Source organism: Apodemus sylvaticus, chromosome 19 (genome assembly GCF_947179515.1).
Source record: "Apodemus sylvaticus chromosome 19, mApoSyl1.1, whole genome shotgun sequence".
Taxonomy (NCBI): domain Eukaryota; kingdom Metazoa; phylum Chordata; class Mammalia; order Rodentia; family Muridae; genus Apodemus; species Apodemus sylvaticus.
Window position 1 is genome coordinate 29,404,691 of NC_067490.1, and position 21,466 is coordinate 29,426,156.

Below are 21,466 nucleotides of genomic sequence, written 5' to 3' on the forward strand. Positions count from 1 at the left end.
CCATGAAGAGAACTCCTCAGCCTCTACACATGTCATCACAGGCGTCATTAGCCTCTCCTTTCTCATTAGAGTCCTCAGAAATTAAACACCAAGCGAGAGCTTCCTATCAACTAGTAACACAGCTGTGTGTCAACTTGACACAGGCTGGAGTTATCACAGAGAAAGGGGCTTCAGTTGGGGAAGTGCCTCCATGAGACTCAGCTGTTGGGCATTTTCTCAATTAGTGATCAAGGGGGGAGGGCCCCTTGTGGGTGGTGCCATCCCTGGGCTGGTAGTCCTGGGTTCTATAAGAGAGCAGGCTGAGCAAGCCAGGGGAAGCAAGCCAGTAAGAAACATCCCTCCACGGCCTCTGAATCAGCTCCTGCTTCCTGACCTGCTTGAGTTCCAGTCCTGACTTCCTTTGGTGATGAACAGCAATGTGGAAGTGTAAGTTGAATTTCTTTCCTCCCCAACTTGCTTCTTGGTCGTGATGTTTGTACAGGAATAGAAACCCTCACTAAGACAAGAGCTGTGAAGTTTCCCCCCCATACATCCCATTTCTTGTCTTAGTTCTACTTCTGGTTCTTACAGTGGGAAGCCCTACTTCCTTCAGGCCGCCTTCCCACCTCACTCATCACTTAGGTTGGAGTCTACTTCTAAGCAGCTGACTCCGACGGCTGTGCAGTGCTCCACGAGATGAGCACGCTGAAATGACTGGCACTGGTGCTTCCTTCTCTACTTTGGAGCAGGTCTGGTCAATATTCATCTGGATGCCAAGTATGTGTCCCATTCCGAGCTCCTTCACCATCCTCAAGGGTCTTCTCATCATCTCCTCATAGCACATGGTGTCAACTTCTTATTTGGTCACCATTTCTCTCTCTCTCTCTCTCTCTCTCTCTCTCTCTCTCTCTCTCTCTCACACACACACACACACACACACACACACACACACACTTTTAAGTATATGTGCATGAGTGGATTGCCTGTACTTTATGTGTGCCATGGACATACAGAGGTACAAAGGTGTCTACAGAGGTCAGAAGAAGGCATTGAAGCCTCTAATACTGGAGTTACAGATGGTTGAAAGGCACCACATGAATGGTAGGAATCAAACCCAGGTCCTATGCAAGAACAAGACGTGCTCTAAATCCCTGAGACATCTCCTCAGACATTTATTTATTTGTTTGTTTGTTTATTTGTTTGTTTGTTTATTTATTTGTGTATGTATGAGATCTTCCTCTACCACCCCTCTACCCTGTCAATATTGCTGTCTCAGAAATCTCACAGGTACGGCACTGGAGCAGTAGCTGAGAGCTTTCATCTGATCAATAAGTATAAGGCAGAATGGTATGAACTTTTTGAAACCTAAAAATCCAACCCCAGTGACATACTTCCTCCAAGGCCACACCTCCTAGGTCTTCCCAACATTTACACCAACTGGGGACCAAGTAGTCAAGCCTATAGGGAGCCATTTTCACTCAAACCACCACAGGATCCAAACAGAGTCTTTCAGTCTCCTAGGCAAACACCCTACCACTGAGATTAGATGTACTCTACTCTTAAAATCCAACAACATTAAATTAATTGTCCCTGTATCTTGCTCACCCTTTTCCTGGTCCTCTGCCCTATGTCACCTAAGAAAATGTTAATTTGTGACAAGACAGTGCAGAGGCTCCTCCATCATGTATTCTTGGCCATTTTAGGTTTAATTAGGATTTGATCTCCTTGATGAGAAGCTCCATAGAAAATTATCTAACTCTATTCTAGGAATCTGGGGTCAAGATGCCCCACCTAACTTATTTTAGTTTCTGGTAAATAGTCTGCTTGTGTAAATGCCCCCCTCCAGCTAACTGCTTATCTTAGCTTCTATTAAACTGCTTACTTGTGCAAACCTCCCCAACCCTAAACCCTTTGCCACCCTGCAACTGCTGAGTGAGATCCCAGAACATGATTTTTGCTTTCAAAAACTCTAAATGCTCAGAACTACACACACTCTGGTCCCAAATGCCTGAGTGTAGTCTCAGCCAGTTGGAATAAAGATTTTCAAATGGCTATAGACTGTGTCTGAATGGTCTTCTTTAGTGGGTTTCCCATAACAAGTTCATTATTCTTCATTAAAAAACAAAACAAAAAGCTTAACAATATATCCTAACTATTATCTTAAAGGACTTGATTTTCTAAACAAGGAAAAGGAAAAAAAAAATACAGATAATATAGTGGCCAAATGGTAAAGTGTGTGCTTAGAATACACAAGGCCCTAGGTTGTATCCCAGTATAAAAATAAGGAAGCTGGGCGGTGGTAAGGAAGCTGAGCGGTGGTGGCACACGCCTGAAATCCCAGCACTTGGGAGGCAGAGGCAGGCGGATTTCTGAGTTCAAGGCCAGCCTGGTCTACAGAGCGAGTTCCAGGGCAGCCAGGACTATACAGAGAAACCCTATCTCGAAAAACAAAAAATAAATAAATAAATAAATAAATAGGCATCATCCATAAATACAAGGAGGGGGGAATTGGGGAGATGGTTCACCAGGTAAAAGTGCTTGCCCTATAAGCATGACAACCTGAGTTTGATCCTCGAAACCCATAAAAAGAAGAAATCAGTTTCCCAAAACTGTCTCTGACCCCATTCCATGCTGTGGCACATTTGTGCCTACACACACACACAGAGCTCATTCATATAATTTCATGGGATTTTGGGTGAAGCATGTTTTCCTGAGACTGTAAAAGAGTATTTTATGATTACTGTTAGGGTCTATGCTCAGATAATTATATGACTTCCTTTTATTCCCCTTTCCTTTTCTTTCCTGTCTTTTTGTTTTTAACCATTCCAAAAGCCCTAGGCATGATATTCAGTACCTCTGGGCCTAGGCTACTTAATGGTTATAGTGTCCAAATAGTGCTCTCAAAAGTTCCTGCCTTTTTAAAAAATAGTTCTGGTACCACTGTAAGAAATATCAAATATGAATCTTTTTCTTTCAAATACTATAAGACAAAAAACTAAAATATTTTTTATCTCTCCCACTTTGTAAGCATTTTATGCAACTGGTTTTAGTCATCCACACTCAATAAAACCTTTACTTACTATCTTGGTGTTCCCAGCACTCTTTTTTTTTTTTTTTGGTTTTCCGATACAGGGTTTCTCTGTGTAGCCCTAGCTGTTCTGGAACTCACTCTGTAGACCAGGCTGGCCTCGAACTCAGAAATCCGCCTGCCTCTGCCTCCCAGAGTGCTGGGGTTAAAGGCGTGCGCCACCACTGCCTGACTAGCACACTCTCTTGATCAAGAGTAAAGTTTGGCTTGTCCAAACACTTTAATTGTAGTGGTGGTCTCTTTCTTTGTGACCCGAACATATGTCTAACACCACTACTGAGACCAGAGGATTCTTAAGGCTATTAAGCTACCTAATGGCAAAAGCACTGACCAAAATACCTGAAGGAACCACTTAGGATCTGAATTAACTCATTTAACAAGATAACAGCACTCACTACTAGTCTTAGCCAAAACATTCAAACTACAATTTAACTTTTTAATCAAGAGCGTCCCCAATCTGTGCTTAGGTCCTACTTTCTAATTTGTTTTGTTCTAAAGTAAAAGACATAACTGATGGAGGAGATAAGCTTTATTTAAGTCCGAACTCAGGAAACAGGTGAGGAGGCCGGGTGCCTTGCAGAAAAGAATTCTCTTCCGAAGGAGCACTGAGGTCTCAGGGGCTTTCCTGCGATCATGGGTGGAAATTTTCCACACTTAGAAGTTCTTTGTTCTCCTATGAAGTTCCTTTAAGGGCAGAGATTTGCCCTGACTCTTCTTGAGAAGGTTTTCTCTCTCATGTTCCCTCACTGTCTCTGTTTGTCTCTTTGTCTGTCTGTCTGTCTCCCCCTCCCTCCAACACCTCCCCCCCAAATGGCCTTTCACTCCCACCCCAACAAATCTCTCGAATGAGATCTGTTGTGTGGTATGATCTTTGTATCAAGTCCTGGCCCTAAATACCCCCTCCCTCCTGTGCTTCCGCAGCTGAATCCTAGCACATCTTAAAGAATCCAGAGCAAAACCAGAAAGTGATAGAGTGAACATGGCCAGCAGAATAGAGTGGGCCATGAGAGGGGAGAGATTGGGGAAGAGCGAGAGAAGAAAAGGAGATGGGACCAAGAGAGATCCAAGAAAGCACATGGCTGAAATGGCAGGTTTGTTTGTTTTTTTTTTTTTTTTTTAACTCTGAAGCTGAGGGCACAGCTCCTGAGCTAGAGAGGGTTAGGGTAGGGGTGGGTGCAGAAGGAGCAGAGAGGAGCCATGGAACAGAGTGAGGCCGCAGCCAGTGCACACTGTGCTGTGCTAATAGGCACCTTAGTTAGCCAATTGTCCTGAGTTTCTTTGGGACCTGACAAGATCCCTATTGGGAATGGCTCTGAGGGCAGTCTGACTTCCAGCAACAGCTCTAATCCCAGTGTTTTTAAGATAAATGCACTCCAACTCAATACTTTGAAACTGAATGAAAGTACTCTCTTAAAAAGTAGCTCTTTGTGAAAGACAGCACTATCTACTTAATAGTTCTAGCCCAAGCTAGAAACATGGGACTCATTTCAGAGTTCAGTGCCTTAATGTTTCTAACCAACCTCCAAAGTCCAAGTCTTCTTTATTCCTTTTAAGAGTCTCAGAATCAATGTACTTCTTTCCCTCCCTGCAGAAGGAATTACTGTTGGCACACCATCTCTTGCTTGGATTAATGCAACAGGCTTTCTGGCTTCTAAAGCTCCATCACCCCTCTCCCTTATGGCTTTCTGGGCCTCCACACTCTGCCTTCTAGGCTGGGCCTCAATTCTATTCATTGTTTCAGGTAACAAGCCTTGCTGTCCTGATCACACAACAGCCACTTGGACAAAACAGATACAAAGTCTGATCCCATCCTCTGGTTGGATGATTGCTCTAGATTTGGTCAATGTATCTAATTTAACTTACTCAGACTATTCCTCAGACCCTGGATATCTAAGTAGAACAAGGCTCTGTGGCCACAGCAAATTAACTAAGGCCCTGTAGAAAAATTCCACAAGAACTTCAGAAAGACCAGGAGTTGCCTTGGTTGTTTGCTTTCTTCAGAGACTTGATATTGAGCTCTGTCTTCAATTCTGGGAGCCATCCCACTATTTTCCCCAAAATTCTTCTTTAGCGTTGTTTGCAATAGATTCCTGTTATCTGTAACAGGGGACCTTCAGTAGCAGTAAAACCCGTCCTCTGCCCTGCTCCAGTGCTCCCAGGCTCCCCCTCCCAGATTCCCAGGCTCCAGGGCAGCACCAAAGCAGCTGTGCTGATCTCCACATCCTGCTTTCTCTTTCCTCTTGGCCTCCTGCCTTCAGCTCTTCCTCCCTAAATGCCCTGTCTGAATAATTCCTAATCACATTCAGAACTCAGTCTAGATGTTACTTCCTGTGTAGTTTCCCAAAGCTTCTCAGGCTGGACACTCATGTTCCCATAGGAATTTGCCTGATTCCTCAGTAATCTAGCCCCAAGTGTAAGTTACTACACATAGTAAATGTTGTATGTAATACCAACATCTACACTCATGCCTAACAAAGACTAGGTTCTCCATGAATACTTCTCAAAGGAACAAACAAAATTAGAAACCCACTTCATTCAAATTAGTATTCACAGGAGTTTAACAAAATTTTAAAAATAAATATAATGGTATGTACCACCACACACATAATTCCAGCATTTAGATGCAGCAAGGATTAAGTTCTAAGCTAGCCTGGTATAAATAGCAAGTGTCAGGCCATGCTGTCTCAAATGTAAGTAAATAGGGAGCTGGGGAGATAACTTAGGAAAATGCTGGCTGTACAAGCATGTGGACCTGAGGTTGATCCTTGCCGTCCACAGAAAAAGATGAGCATAATAGCTTATGCTTATAATCCCAGCAATGGGGAGGTACAGGGGGATCCCCAGGGCCTGCTGGTTAGTCAGTCTAGACAAACGAGCAAACCACAGGTCCCAAGAAAGACCTTGTCTCAAAGAATAAGGTATTCCCTACATACACACAACAATCCCTATACCATATATACATACATAAAAATAATAAAACAGATAAATTTGGACTCAAAAGGCTCTAAGCATATGATACTGGCTATATTTAACATCAATCATATTCAAAGTCATTGCTCTATGTGTTCACAATTCATAAAAAATAATCACCAACCTGTGTACTTAAACTTTGTGCCTTTTTTTACATTGTAAATTATATGCACTGATGAAAAGACTTCAAAGTATATTTAATAAGTGAACAATTAAGAACTACAACTGCAGACTAATAGTCAGTTCATGTGGATTTCATATCTTCCAGTCATTAACAGTACACTAACAGTAAAATTAGCCTTTGGTATACCACTTACTGGCTATAATTTGTTGGTTCAGTCAAAATTCTTGATATTCAGCATTAGCATCCATAAAATGGGATGATAATCATTTTCTCTCAATCTTGATGCTATAAAAATGCTAAAACAAAATCTTAAAGATAAAAATTCAAATATAACGTATTTGTGTTAGAAAATTCTAAGTCACCTGAGTCAGTATTATCTGTCCAACTAAAACAGATATTGGAAATCATAACAGTCTGACATTAAATTACCTATAAAATCTCATGAATTTACAAGAAAATGTGATGAATAATAAATCAAGATACTAACCTTAAATTTAAAATGAAATGCACATTGCAAAAGACATCCATGGCTTGGTGGTGTATGCTTTTAACCCCAGCACTATGAAGCAGTGGCAGGCAGCTCGCTGTAAGGCCCGCTTGGTATGCATAGCTAGCTCTAAGTTTTCCAGAGCTACCTGAGGTTCCATCTCAAAACCAAAACAATCCTCCCAGCAACAAGAAAAAGAGGAACATAGAAAAAAGGATATCTCTACAATGCTGTTTCTCTACTTCTTTTCTTTAAGATTTCATTATTTTATGTGTATGAATGTGTTGCCTGAATAATCTGTACCACATGTGTACCTGGTGTCTATGAAGGTCAGAAGTGGGTGTTAGAACTCCTGGAACTACAACTACGGATAGTTATTTGTACTGGCTGGTTTTGTGTGTCAACTTGGACACAGGCTGGAGCTATCACAGAAAAAGGAGCTTCAGTTGGGGAAGTGCCTCCATGAGATCCAACTGTGGGGCATTTTCTCAGTTAGTGATCAAGGGGGGAGGGCCCCTTGTGGGTGGTGCCATCCCTGGGCTGGTAGTCCTGGGTTCTATAAGAGAGCAAGCTGAGCAAGCCAGGGGAAGCAAGCCAGTAAGTAACATCCCTCCCTGGCCTCTGCATCAGCTCCTGCTTCCTGACCTACTTGAGTTCCAGTCCTGACTTCCTTTGGTGATAAACAGCAATTTGGAACTGTAAGTTGAATAAACCCTTTCCTCCCCAACTTGCTTCTTGGTCATAACTGTATGTATGTATATATGTATGTATGTATGTATGTATGTACACACACACCAATAATAAGTAAAGAAAAGGGGAGAAAGTGGAGGTGCAGAGACGGGAGTGGGTCTGGGAGGAATAGTAAAGGAATGAGTATGATCAATGTACATTGTGTGAAATTCTCAAATAACAAAAGTATTACCTTAAAAATGTTCTATTCCACCACTACCTCGAAGGTGTGAATAAAATCTGACACCTAGTAGCTCTTGTTCAGTCAAGGTAACAATTTTAAAAGATCATATTTTCCCCCCACAAACACAAGTCCTGAAGTCTCATTCAGTACATTTTAATTTTGAGAGTAAGTATCTATCAATCCACAGAGAGTAATCCAGGAAGCAGTATTCCTCCAGGGATTCTGCTTCAGTTCCTGCTTTGGGGGGGGGGGGCGGCTTAATGCACCATATAATTCATAAGCCAAACAAATCCTTTCTGTTTTGGTCAGTGTTTCATAACCAGAGAGAAGCAAATCTAATCACTTCCCCAAAGCACCAGCTGGAAACACTGTAATAGGAACCACTCTTTCAACAACAGGCTTTGGGGAAATATTTCCCATCTAAACCCAAATACTGATTATGGTGACTACTACCAAAGCAAACAAACACACAAAAAAGTAAGACAGACCTGTTAGTGGGATGTGAAGAAACTAGGCCTTTGTATGTATGTGTGTATGTATGTATGTATGTATGTATGTATGTATGATGGGAGTGGGTCGTTTATTGGTGGCACAGATGTAGAAACAAGGAAGTTTGACTTTTTAATAGAACAGTAGAGAGTCAAGCATTCTAGAGGTAACAGATACAGAGGAACCCTGGTTTTCACTCAAAGATCATGCCCAGTGCTCATACTTCCTTAAACTCTGAGCCTCTCTTAAAGAACTGAGGTCCCTGGAATAGAGATTTGTAGGTAATGGTTTTTCAGGATGATTTAAATGACTTGTGTCCTTTTCCTCCCCATACTCCACAGCCCTCCCCCATTGAAGGAATAAGTTCTTTCAAGCTGCACTGTCACCACAGCCTTATATTTTTTTAATCGTGTTATTCCTTATCGTTTTTGGCAAATCCAATTCCAGCTTCAGCCCTAATATGCCAACATTATACTCTTGTTTCAAAACTTCTGAATGTTGTTTCCATGACTGTGTGTTCAATCATGTACTGGGCTCTGTCTGAGAAGAGGTGTAGCCTGATAGTGAACGAAAGTGTGAAGTCACAGAATCTGTCAGTCTGAGCTACAACAAAGGTTTCTCCCTAGCTCTCCAGATACCAGTCTATATGACTCAAACCCTATAAATCATCTACTTTCAGGGGAGCATGGCGAATTACTGTAAAGACTATGGCTATCTCTCAAGAGAAAACAAAGACCGGCAAGATGATATGGAACAAGAATGAAGGGTTCTGACATAAGAGTATGACAAGATACTCAGCTGCTGTGTAAGAGAAACAGGGGAGCAGAGACACTAATTAGGGAGCTGACTCAACAGTCCAGGTGAGAAGGAATAACCACCTCAGTGTTTATTAAGCAAATACATATGGACAGCCACCTGTCTATGGTGTCTGATCATGAAAATAGAGAATTCACAACTTCACAGGAAGGGTATCAAGGCGTCCTTCACCAAAACTGTTTCTCAGGTACGTAAATGAAGAATGGGAAGGTCTCTGACGGGTATCCCATGGTGATGGGGAAGTAAGTAAGTCCCTGGAATAAATATCTGTAGAATGTCATTCTCAGATGAAGTGTTTACAACCATCAATCAACCACTTTAAAGCTGTATGCACATATGTTTGATCCATTTAATGAAAAATATTATAAAAGGGCACATACTCCCATACATAGGCAGATACCCACAAACTTCCTACAAATGCATATTGAAGAAAGAGACTCCACACTGGGTACATCGACCACACCTAGCAGTAGATGGCCAACAGAAAACGAACTCAATTATATTTTTGTAGACTTTCTGTCTCATATTGTTTTGTTTGAACAATTGTTTTACTGGTCTTTTACTTGAAGGTTAGGGTTTCTGATTTTGTGTTTTTATGGGTTTTGTTTATGTATTTTTATACATGTTTCTTGTGATTTTTTCCTTTATTTTCACTTGTCCTCTAAAGAGAGAAAGGTATGGAGTTGGGAAAATGAAGAGGTGGGGCAGGTCTGGGTAGATCTTGGGGAGGGGAAACTGTGATCAGAATATAGTGTACAAAAAATGATTTTCAATAAAAAAGACTCTATATTCCATAACAATCAAGGGATATGCCTAATCTTATAAAAGTAGCAGGTGATAGAGGTAAAAGCATGTTTTAAAACATGATGAAACAAATTTTGGAATGTTACCTACATTTGGAATATTACATACAAGTTAATTCTTTGTTTTTTTTTCTGTGTGTGTATGTGTGTGTGTGTGTGTGTGTGTGTGTAGCTCTGGCTGCCTTGGAACTCACTCTGTAGAGGACACTGTCCTTGAACTCACCGACTGCCTCTGCCGCCCACTGCTGGGATTACAGGCATGTGTCACCACTGCCCCTTTTTAAACAGTTAATTATTATTATGTTCTTTTCATACTTATGAAAATTCCTAACATAATTCAAAACTAATGCTGTAATCTAAAATAAAAGCAATAATTTTGGAAAGTTATTAAAACACTGAATTCAAAAAGATTACTTTTTTAATTCTACGGAATATAAGTAATTGCCTATTTTGGACAATTAAATTCAGATTAAGCAACAAATCAAAAGAAACTTCCGTAGTTCGCATGTGGTGGTTTGAATGTGAATGGCCCTCATAGGCGCATATGTTTGACTCTTTGGCTCCTAGTTGGTGGACTGTTTAGGAAGGACTAGTAGGTGCGGCCTTGTGAGAGAAGGTATAGAATTGGGGTAGGCTTAGAGGTTTCAAAAGCCCATGTCAGGCCTAGTCTCTCAGTCTCTCTCTCTCTTTGTCTCTCTCTCTCTCCCTGTTTGTCTCTCTCTCTCCCTCCCCCTCCCTCCCTCCCCCTCCCTCCCTCCCTCTGGCTTGTGGATCAGACATAAGCTCTTAGCTAATGCTCCAGCTGCATGCCTGCCTGCCTGCCTGCCTGCTACCATTCTATTTAATGGACTCACCCTCCAAAACTGGAAACAAGCCCCCAATTAAGTGCTTTTTAAATAAGTTGCCTTGGTCATGGTATCTCTTCACAGCAACAGAAAAGTAACGAAGACATGGGAAAATGGTTGTCAGTAAAATGTTGACTGTGTAAACATGAAAACCTAAGTCTGATGCCCGGAATCCACATAAAAAGGACCCAATATGGTTGGTGGCACATACTTGCAGGAGGCAGAGGCCTGGGGTTCGCTGTCCTGCAAGCCACAGGCTAATGAGAGACCCTGACTCATAAAACAAGGTACACAATACCCGAAGAACATCTAACAAAATAACAGAAGGTAAACACTGTGCTTTATCTCTAATGGCAAGAAAGTCTCTACAAATAGCATAAAGACACACAAGAAAAAGGCTGTCCTTGAATAGTACTAAGCAAGAGTGGCACCAGCCCCTACCCTCTCCAACCTTCTGCACCTCAGTAGCTTAATAGGTAGAACTTGGTAAAACATCTGGCAGTTTGCTTGGTTTCAGAATAGTGAGGTTTTTATTTTACTTTCAAAACAGTGTCTCAATATGTATCTCTGGCTATCCTGGAACTCACTCTGTAAACCAGGCTGGCCTCTAACTCACAGAGATTTGTCTGCCTCTGCCTCCTAAGTGCTGGGATTAAAGAAGTGAATCACTATGCCCCACCAGAATAACCAGTTTAAATATCTTGCTCCTCATTACTAAACAGATTTCACAGAGGCAGTTTAATGCCACAGAAACACAAGAGATTTGAAATTTCAGGATCCAGGTCTCCCTTTCACCTTGCCAGCCACTGGCCAATTTATGAGGAGATAAGGATTTCTGGTTTCAATTGGTGCTGGGGGGGAAGGGGGGGAGGAAGAGAGAGGAAAATAGCTTAGTTTTTCTGCAAAAGTTGTAGAGATTAAATAACATGGTGCAGGACAAAAGATATGCAAATGTTTCCCAGTGTTCAGGACTCTCTAACTGGAGGCTGAGCAAGCTTAGGTTTGCATATAGTCCAAAGATTGCTGTAATTCTAGCAAACTGTACACATTCAATTGTGACTCAAGTGTCCCACGGCTCTTCCTCATATGATGAAGTCTATCAGAATCCATGGCAGTAGCCATAGTGTGTACACAGAGCAGGTCCCCAGAGACTCTGGGAAAGCTGGCTTGGATCTACAGAAGCCAGTCTGCACTTGAAATCTCAGGTTCCTTAGCAGTTTATGAAAGTACCAGGATAGTTTACACAGTAAAGAATTGTTCCTAAACAGCAATAATATCCCCAAACTGTTCCTTCAATGCCTGCCATCACCATTTCTAACAGAACAGGGCCACTTTTCTAAAACTTCCACATAAGACTCCATGATCCTGAGCCTTGCCTCAGAGAGATTTTAGCCCAGATAGTGCTTCTACAAAGGCTCCATTATCGTGGCTCCTTTAGATCCTGCCAAGTGTGAGCCAGTCCTCAGCTGGCTCCGTAACTTTACACAGCAGTGGCCAAAGCCACTTGCAGCAACCAAACAGTAACAATTATTTAAGAACACCAAGCTGGGAGTGGGGGTGGGGGTACCCACCTTTAACCCCAGCATTCAGGGAGGTAGAGGCAGGCAGATTGAGTTTGAGGCCAGTCTAGTCTATAGAGTGTGTTCCAAGACAGCCAGGGCCACACAGAAAAACCCAGTCTCAAAAAACCAAGTAGGAGTTGGGGGTTGGGTAGGAGAAGAAAACCAAAAGTTAAAATACTCAAACAGAGAAGAGTCCTAGAGCGTATAATTCTGTCATCTAGAAGGATGTGCCTGCCCTGAATGGAGCTGACAAAATGATCCTTACAAACTGTTCTAGGACGAGGAGGTCTCCAGAAGATACAGCATGTTCCCTCACGAGGATGGGCTCACACACGGAACAGATCCCAGCAGTGATTTCTGATGCTGAGATCTGCCTACATCTACATTAGTTTATTTATTAGATATGACCATGACACAAGGGTCTCATATAAAGAATCCTCATCCTACCTCAACTTACCTCTATACCTCATAAGCATGAAGAAATGGTTTTTGGTATTTATAGTTAAATTACAATGGAGTAAATTTAATCAGCGCTGCATTAATGTGGTATCTTCCCATAGTGAGGTAGCTTGGAGGATCCTGTAGTATGAGGACCTGCCCTGCATTTGCCGGTCTGTTCCTCTCTTCCTTCTTTCAGTAGGGAGATGTGTAGCCTAACTGGCCTCCAGTTTAGAAACCTCCTTCCTATTCTCTCAGGTGCCTGGACTGCAGTTATATACCACCTTACCTAGCCACTGATGTCTCTTCTAATTTTTATCATATAAAGTTGAATAGCCTTTCAGACTATATTTTTTCAGCCTCACATGGACACCTCCCCCTGCCCTCCACGGTGTTCTACTATAGCTCACTTTACTATAGCTCAATTTGACTGAAAAATTCTCATGTCATTCCCAAGACATGGCCTCTTGCCAGGCAGTGGGGCAGCGGTGGTGCATGCCTTTAATCCCAGCACCTGGGAGGCAGAGGCAGGTGGATTTCTGAGTTCAAGGCCAGCCTGGTCTCCAGAGTGCGTTCCAGGACAGCCAGGGGCTACTCAGAGAAACCCTGTATAAAAAAGCCAAAAAAAAAAAAAAAAAAAAGACATGGCCTCTCTGTAATCCAAGATACCTTCGAACTCTTTAAAAAGCCCAGGATGCTCCAGCAGGAAAACAGGGCATCAAATGAGGGAGAGGGTTGCCATCCCACATTCACCCATAATTGTTCCTGTCTGAAAGAATTACAGGGATTGAAATGTAGAGGAGCCTGAGGAAAAGAAGGTCCAGCGACAGTCCCAAAGTGGGATCCAGCTCAAGGGGAGGTCCCAAGGCCTGACACTGTTACTGAGGCTATGGAGCGCTCACAAAGAGACTTAGCATGACCGAACTCTGGAAGACCCATCAAGCAGCTGAAAAAGTCAGATGTAGATATTTGCCCTCAACCAATGGACAGAAGCTGCTGACCCCTATTGCTGAATTAGGGAAGGCTGAAAGAAGCTGAGGAGAAAGGCAACCCAGTAGGAGGACCAGCAGTCTCAATCTGGACCACCAAGATCTCTCAAACACTGGACCACCACAGAGGCAGCACAGACCAGCTGATATGAGGCCCCCAACACACATACAGTAGAGGACTGCCGAGTTGATTCAGAGATGATTCAACTAACCCTCAAGAGCATCAGGGAGTTTAGGTCAGGTGGGGTTGGGGGTGGAGACACCCACATGGAGACAGGGGGTGGGGAGGAGTTATGAGATGTGGACTGGGGAGGGTGGATGGGGGTGTGTGGGGAATACAATATGGAGTATAAAAAAAATAAATTAATTTTAAAAAAAAAGGCCAGACTGGCTTTGAACTCAGCATCTTCCTGCGTCAGTTTTTTCAGTGACAGAATTACAGAAAGGCACCACAATGCCTGTCTTCTTTGTTTTTTTCTCTAACACTCTTTAAAAGCTACCTAAGGTCCAATGAGAGGGCTTAGTGGTTAAAGGCACCGGCTGCACAAAGCTGGCAACCCGAGTTTGATCCCTGGAATCTAACTGAAAGTGGAAAAAAAGGAGAACCAGCTCCGCAAAGCTGTCCTCTGACCTGTGCATGAAGCATGCTACATCCAGAAACACATCATGCACATACACAATAATAGTAACTTTAAAAAAATCCTGTATGATAGATGGGGTACACCCTAATGAGTAGTAGCTTCTTCAACTAATGGTTGTGTGTGTTTGTGTGTTTGTGTGTGTGTGTGTGTGAGAGTGAGTGTGATATGTTTGGGATTGAACCTAAGGCCTTGTGTAAGTTAAACACACATCTAACCACCAAATGACACTCTAAGACCCTAGTTTGCTTGTTTAAGGATCAGTTTCAAATTAGATAAAATCCTTATAGTGGACAGTTATTATTCCCTATAATCTATTTCCCTATTTCTCCGTAGGTAAGAGTGAATATGGAAACCCTGAGAGCTGAAGATATAGCCCAGAGGATATAGCACTTCTAGGCCCAAGGCCCCCAGGTTCAATCTCTAACACTGGAAAACAAATAAATGGGAGAAAGTTGAATAAACAGGAGGGGGAAAACCCTGACATCAGAGACCAAGGATGAGCACATGTCCAAATAAGGTCAGACAGCCTTCTCGGCTCCCAATATGGAAATCTTAAGTCAAGTAAGAAGCATGAAGCACAGCTGGAGCTGACTCAAGACAACCTGACGAGGCCAACTGAGATCACCGGTCTGTCTTCTGTCCTCACCTACAGCTTTTTACTAAGTTCCTTTCTTAGTTTATGTTATGAGAAATTGTTTTCTGTTGTTTACAATCAGGACAAGGGACAGCAGACAGTAGAGTGCCAGAGATAACAGAAGCACTTGTGTACCTCTGTGTACAGTACTAAGCTTTAAAAAGTACAGCAGAAGCCTTCCAGCCCAAAGCTCCATCTTCCAGGATTTCAGTTAAGTGACTAGTACAGAGCATGTCTTAGTTACTTTCGCTGTGATAAAACACCATGACTAAAGCAACTTAGAAAGGAAGGAAGGAAGATACCCAAGAGAGCAGTGTGGGCATCTCAAGCATCATCAAGTAGCCATGCATATTGCTTTTGGTGGATTCTGACCTTACACCTCAAATCTCTGCTAAGGAACTTAAATGAACCCAAAAGGTGGTTCCTGAGGTACATAGGATTATAGCTAACAGGGTAAAACCTAGGGTTACAGGGGAAGTTAACACATTTTTTTTTTTTTTAGTATTTTTCTATATTCTTTGTGTATATAAAGAATAAGGCTATACTTGAAAATCATATATCTTAGGCCTTAACCAGGTTTTACCGCTATTTTAGCATGAAATACCTCTATTTAAAGAGAATGTTATCTTGGGCTGGAGAGATGGTTCATACATGGTTCTGAGTTCATACAGAACTCAGAAATCTGCCTGCCTCTGCCTCCCAGAGTGCTGGAATTACAGGCGTGCGCTGCCACCACCTGGCTTACACTAGAATTCTTAATTCTTGGCTGGTAAGAGTCTCCAATCAGATTTCTTTTCTTTTCCCATATCCTCAAAATCTTCCCTAGCTGTCTATCCTGCCTCACCTTTGTGACTTTATCAATGTATCACTATCTACACTCCTCACACAAGACTGCTCATATAATAGATGAATGATTCCATCTCCAGCGGCTAAGAAAGACTCCCTTCGTTAGGCCAGTCTATATTGTTTTCCAAAAAAGAACTATGCTGATAGCCTTCTAAGCCCCACCAATCCCCAAACAAAACAAAAACAAACAAACAAACAAAAAACCCAATATTCTATTACAGGCAATGGCCTGCAGTTCTGATGGTCTAGGCACCACTCCCTTTAAACGTCTCTGAATGAGAAAAACTGAAAAAAATGAATGAATATTTGATTGTTTTCTAAAACTCTACATAAGGACAACAGGCATTCAACTTAAGCCTGAGGTTTAAGTAAGGTAAGCATGCCGGGCAGTGTAGGCGCACGCCTGTAATCCCAGCACTCTGTAATCCCATACCTGGTCTACAGAGTGAGTTCCAGGATAGCCAGGGCTATACAGAGAAACCCTGTCTCGGAAAACAAAAAACAAACAAAAAAACAAAACAAAACAAAAAAAAAAGTAAGGTAAGCATGTATTTACAGACTCTGAAACAGCAAAGAATAAACTGAACTAGAGGGAAGATATAAATCAAATTCCCAAAGGTACCCTATTAGTTAATGACAGGCTTAACATATACCACTTTTATGAAACTGTTTCTGTTTTTTAGGAAGAGTAGTTACCTAAGGTGGTACCCAGGCCTTGGAGCCAGCCTGCAAGTTAGTCTGTGCTGGAGATATATATAATAGACACTTAGAAGCTGCTTTTGCCAAAAGAAGTTGTTTTCTTACCTAAGCCCACCAGATAGAAAGCAGGAGGAAGCCTGCCTCCATTTGTGCCTAGCTCCTTTACTCTGGTCAGACTCCAGCTTGACCTTGTACAGCCCTGAGAGTCAGTCAAGAACTGATTATCTCCCTAACCCATCTCATCCCCTTTAAGGCTGAAGATACAAAGATAAGTCAAGCATCAGAAAGCTTTGTACTACCTTGGATCCTAGGAATGGCAGGGCCACACAGAGCAGACCACTCTGTCAATATAGCAATTATATCTGTGATGGATGTGGCTACATGTCCTGGAGTTGAAGAAACCATCTCAAACCAGACAGATTCTCTAACCTTCTTCAGCACCTTGTAGAACCAGAAAAGAAAGGACAGTTAACTAGGCCACTCCTCCACCAGAACTGCTTAATTATGCAGTGTTCTAATTTTTAATCTATTTCAACTAAAGCCCATGCCAGTACCTCACAGATGAACTTGGCCAATGGGGCCTTTTTGCTTCTCTTCCTAATGTTGACTGAAATTTTTCTCTGTTTTTCGCCAATATTCATTACATGGAGAGGTAGCTGAGGTTGCCTTCCTAAGATTGCTGGAGCTGGGCTTTTGCCCTAAAACTCTGGTTACAAAATCATAATCATGCCCAACCCACCCTCATTCTTATCACAGTCTACCTGTGTCCTAAGGTCCCCTTTGCTGATGAAGTGCTAATCTGTCCGGGTCACCTTATCAGTCTGGGCAACAACATGGCCCCACTTCCCACAACTCAAAGGTATATTACAGTAAGTATACATGGTGTAGTCTAAATAATTTTGTGGAGGGGGAAAAAATCTTATTCAAGACTTGTAATTGGGTTTGGTATCTCTCATCTGTAATCTCAGCACTGGGGGTCTGGGACAGGAGGATCATTTAGAGTTCTAGGCTAGCTAGGGGTCACATAGTGAGTTCCATTCCAGCATGAGCTACAGAATGAAACCACCTCAAAAAATAAAAAACAAAAATCAAACAAACAAAACACTACCAGGATCTACATTAAACCTAACTTTAAAATACAACAACCTCTAACAAACATCATCATTGTTTCTATATCTTAGAATGAATTCAGAATTGATTTATTTGTATTTATGTGGATGTTCCGTCTATGAAGGTACATGTTATGCAGATGCACACGCAGGCCAGAAGATGGTGTCAAATGTCCTGGGACTGGAGTTCCAGATGACTGGAAGGTATGAGGTATGAGTGTAAGGATCTGAATTTGGGTCTGCTAGAAGAGCAAATGTTCTTAAACCTCTGAGCCATCTATCCAGCCCTAAATCTCAGTCATAATAGAAAACAGGAAACAAATGCGGCTCATATGTTCTATGCTATAAAAGTATATTTGTACTTCATCTTGTAGGAATTTGCCTGCAAAATACTATAAGCAATTCAGTACATCGCACCACTGTTAGCTCTGAAGAATTCCAGACTCGGGAATCTTGGTGTACACAAAAACCCCTCTACACAGACACGCTGTGAGGGTAGTGCAGGAGGCTGAAGAAGAGCACCAACACCATGCACACCAGACTCAGGGCTGACCACCCAACCGGAGGGACAAGATAACCTCAGAAATCACTGTCTGGCTGCATTGATTCTCTATCAGGTAGGCTAGTTGGAGCTGGCTTGAGGAAAGCATATCTTCTGGAATGTTAGTCCTTTAGCTTCCCAGACTGTATGGGTTTAAGGAGTATAAGGATTCTGCTTATTCATTCTGCAATGGCTGGTACAAACTCTGGTATACCAGTTACAATTTCAAAGACTAAGTCACATGACTCATGACACAGATATGAGTCATACAGCCCCACTGATCTCCACTCTACTGCATAGCACTAGGGATACATGGGCAGCTAGTCTACCTTTTTACGTGGTGCAAACTCAGGTCTTCTCACTTGTATAACTCCCACCCCCAGACAAGTGTTTCTCTCTGTAGCCCTGGCTGTCCTAGAACTCACTCTGTAGACCAGGCTGGCCTCTAACTCACAGAGATCTGCCTGCTTCTGCCTCCCAAGTGATGGGATTAAAGGGGTACATCACCACACCCACCTTGGCTAATGACCTTTTTAATGTTCTTGAATTCAGTTTTCAGATTTTTATATTCATCAGAGAATATCCCTAATTTTGTTTTTTGTTGTTGTGTCTTTATCTGATTTTGGTAACAGAATAATAATGGTTTTGTAAAAAGACTCTGGTAGCATTTCTTCCTTGTTTGTTTTATTGGCTAGTTTGAAAAGTGCTGTTTAAAAGTTGTAGAATTCAGTAATGAATCCATGTAAACATAGAATTGTGTAGTCTGACATTTTATTATTATTAAAGATTTACTTTTGTTCCCTGTTATGGACCTGCTTTGTCTCATGTTGTTTAAATTTTGCTAGGTGCATCTGTAAAATTCATCCACTTGTGGGTTTTCTAGTTTATTGGGACATAGATTTTTAAGATATGTCCTTATGGTCTAGATGGTTGCTTCTCCTTTGGCAGCTTCCACAGCACTTCCCATTATTATGAAAGCTAGTCCTCACGAAGGAGGAGGCTTCCAAGTCAGATCCAGTTCAAATCCTTTGAATGGTATATCCAAAGTACACATTGTCCAGTAATAGGGATTTACCTTTAAATTCTGAGGTAACCAGGGGCAATGGCACTAGCCTGTATCATTTTAGAAGATGGACTTTTCTGACAAATGGAAATAGATAATGCTTTAAAAGAAATATGGTATCATGTGTTTTTTGATTAGGCAATTGAGACCACTAATATTCAATTATTGAAAGATGTGCATTAATTCCTGCAATTTTGTTGACTTAATACTGTGTAGGCCTGGGGGGAGTGCAGGGGCAGTCAGTGTACCTATAGAGGGAGGCTACCCGGCTAGAGGGGATGGAGTCCTTGATCGGGTCTTGATTCTGTGGGGCGGAGGCCGGAGTACTTGGGGAGGAAGCCCAGCTGGGCCAGAGAGTCCTTGGTCTGGTCCAGCTCTCTGTTCTATTGTTCTAGCAAGGTGGGTTTGGATAAGAAGAGACAGCCCATGATTTTAAAGCTTTATTGTAGAAAAGTAGGCGGAAAGAAGAAATAAAAAAGTAAAGAGAAAAAGAAGAGATAGAGGGGTGAGAACTGGCCATGACCACGTAGAAAATGGGGGAAAGAATGGGAAGGGGGAACAGGGAGGCAAGAGAAAAGGGAGAGGATGGGCAAAAGAGAGGGGCAAGAGAGAGGGGCAGGCGAGAAAGAGAGAGAAAGAGAGAGAGAGAGAGAGAGAGAGAGAGAGAGAGAGAGAGAGAGAGAGAGAGACAGAGAGACAGAGAGAGAGAGAGAGAGAGAGAGAGAGAGAGAGAGAGAGAGGGGCGAGAGAGCAAGGAGGGGCCAAGCAGCCCCTTTTATAGTGGACCTGGCTACCTTACTGTTGTCAGGTAACTGTGGGGTGGGGTAAACCTGCCTGTAGCCAGGTAACTGTGGGGGTGGAGTCCAGTCAGAGCACTAGGGGCCTGGGGCATGGCGCTATGTGACTGATGGCCACAGGATTATGGAGTTGAGGAGTCAGGAGTATGGAGTTGGTGTCAGGAACCTAAGTGTCTGGAAGCATGGCTCACCGTTCTGTCCCTTGTAGAATACTCTATTGGGTCTCCAGAGTAAGCCTTGCTCAACCAGGCCACAGACTGCCTTTCACGGTCCCACAACACTGCTTGCTGTCCTATTTAATTACTGTTGATTCTTTTCAGTGTTTATCATTCTCTTCGGTCTAAAGTATTCTACAAGTATCTTCTATAGAGCTTAATTACTTCAGAATGCGTTTATTGCGAATTTTTTTCCTTCCATACTGACAAATAGTTTTGTGCAATATAGTAGGTTGAATTGGCAGCTGCTGTCTTGAAATATATCATTCCATGTCCTCCACAGTTTCTGTTGAGAAATCTGTTGTATTTATCTCTTCCAGCTTTTAATGAACTTTATTGTTCTGGATAGGTAGTGTTTTAACTATAACGTAACATTGGGAGAAGGTTCTTTTTGCATCTGTCTGGTGCTAGCAATCAAAGTCTACTGTACCCATATGCACATTTCTTTCCTTAGGTTTAGGGAACTGCCTGCTATGATTTTACTAAAAATGTTTCCCTAAAGACTGACACCAAACCAACTACCTGCAGGAAGCAGAGACAAGCTGCCTGGAAGAGGTTTAGACCAATTGAGTCATTCGGAAAGGACACTCTCCACCCTGATGAGAGGCCTGCAGGCTGTGCAGTGTGCTCTAGGTTTCTAGCTCTGTGCTCATGTTTCTAACCATGGTGGGGTGGGCTTTGGTGATGTGGTTATGAGTCATTTTTGCTCCTGTAAGTAACTCCTCTCCCATATTCCTGTAAGTGTTTCCCTGAATCTTAAGCAGGAGATTCTCCTTCTATGGCCATGACTGAATATTCTGTCATCCTTCTGATGACATTTTATTCTTGAGGCATCCACAAAGTTTCTATTCAACTTCGTAAATACTACTTCTAGTGTTTTTGTTTTGCTTTTTTTTTTTTTTTTACTTTTTTTTCCCCAGAACTTGTTTCCCTTTCCTGAGGTCCAATCTCATTTCCTGCCCCCTCTGCCCCTTTTAAAGCTGTTTTCTTGGAATTCATTCAGATGGTTATTAATATCCTCTTTGAACATACTTACACACTTCTAAGTATTTGAATGGGACTTCATCTAATTTACTTCTCATTGCAAGGAATTACATAAGATTAGCAGTTCTTGGAGGAATCATACTGCCTTGGATTTTAGGCTTCTCATGGTTTTTGTTTGTCTGGTTTGTTTTTGAGTGAGACTTGTATATATGGGGTTAGGCTGCTGGATTTTTTCCTTAAAATAACCCCCCCATAAAGGGTTTACAATATTTAAAAAGGACTAAGTTATATAGTAGAGTTCAGATATAATGTTCCTCTCTTACAACAGTGTTGGGGAAACCAAGCTCAATTCCCAATGTTCTCCAAGAACAGAAAATATTGAACGCAATCACTGTTAAAGGATAGTCCCACTATGAAAATAAAGTAACAACCAA

At 42.1% G+C, this 21,466-nt stretch overlaps 1 protein-coding gene and 1 long non-coding RNA gene across 3 annotated transcripts in view; one reads left to right on the forward strand and one right to left on the reverse strand.

Annotated features, from left to right (window-relative positions):
- The window catches only part of Lims1 (LIM zinc finger domain containing 1), a 106,448-nt gene that overhangs the window by 77,925 nt on the left and 7,057 nt on the right, over nucleotides 1-21,466 (reverse strand). The gene's annotated exons all lie outside the window — the stretch shown is intronic.
- LOC127670208 (uncharacterized) lies at nucleotides 190-18,780 on the forward strand. Of its 2 annotated transcripts, XR_007974483.1 has the most exons (4): nucleotides 190-426; nucleotides 8,730-8,910; nucleotides 10,599-10,841; nucleotides 14,478-18,780. It is a non-coding gene; the product is annotated as an uncharacterized LOC127670208 (long non-coding RNA). The 2 variants fall into 2 exon arrangements; XR_007974482.1 differs by lacking the exon at nucleotides 10,599-10,841 and having other exon boundaries at nucleotides 260-426.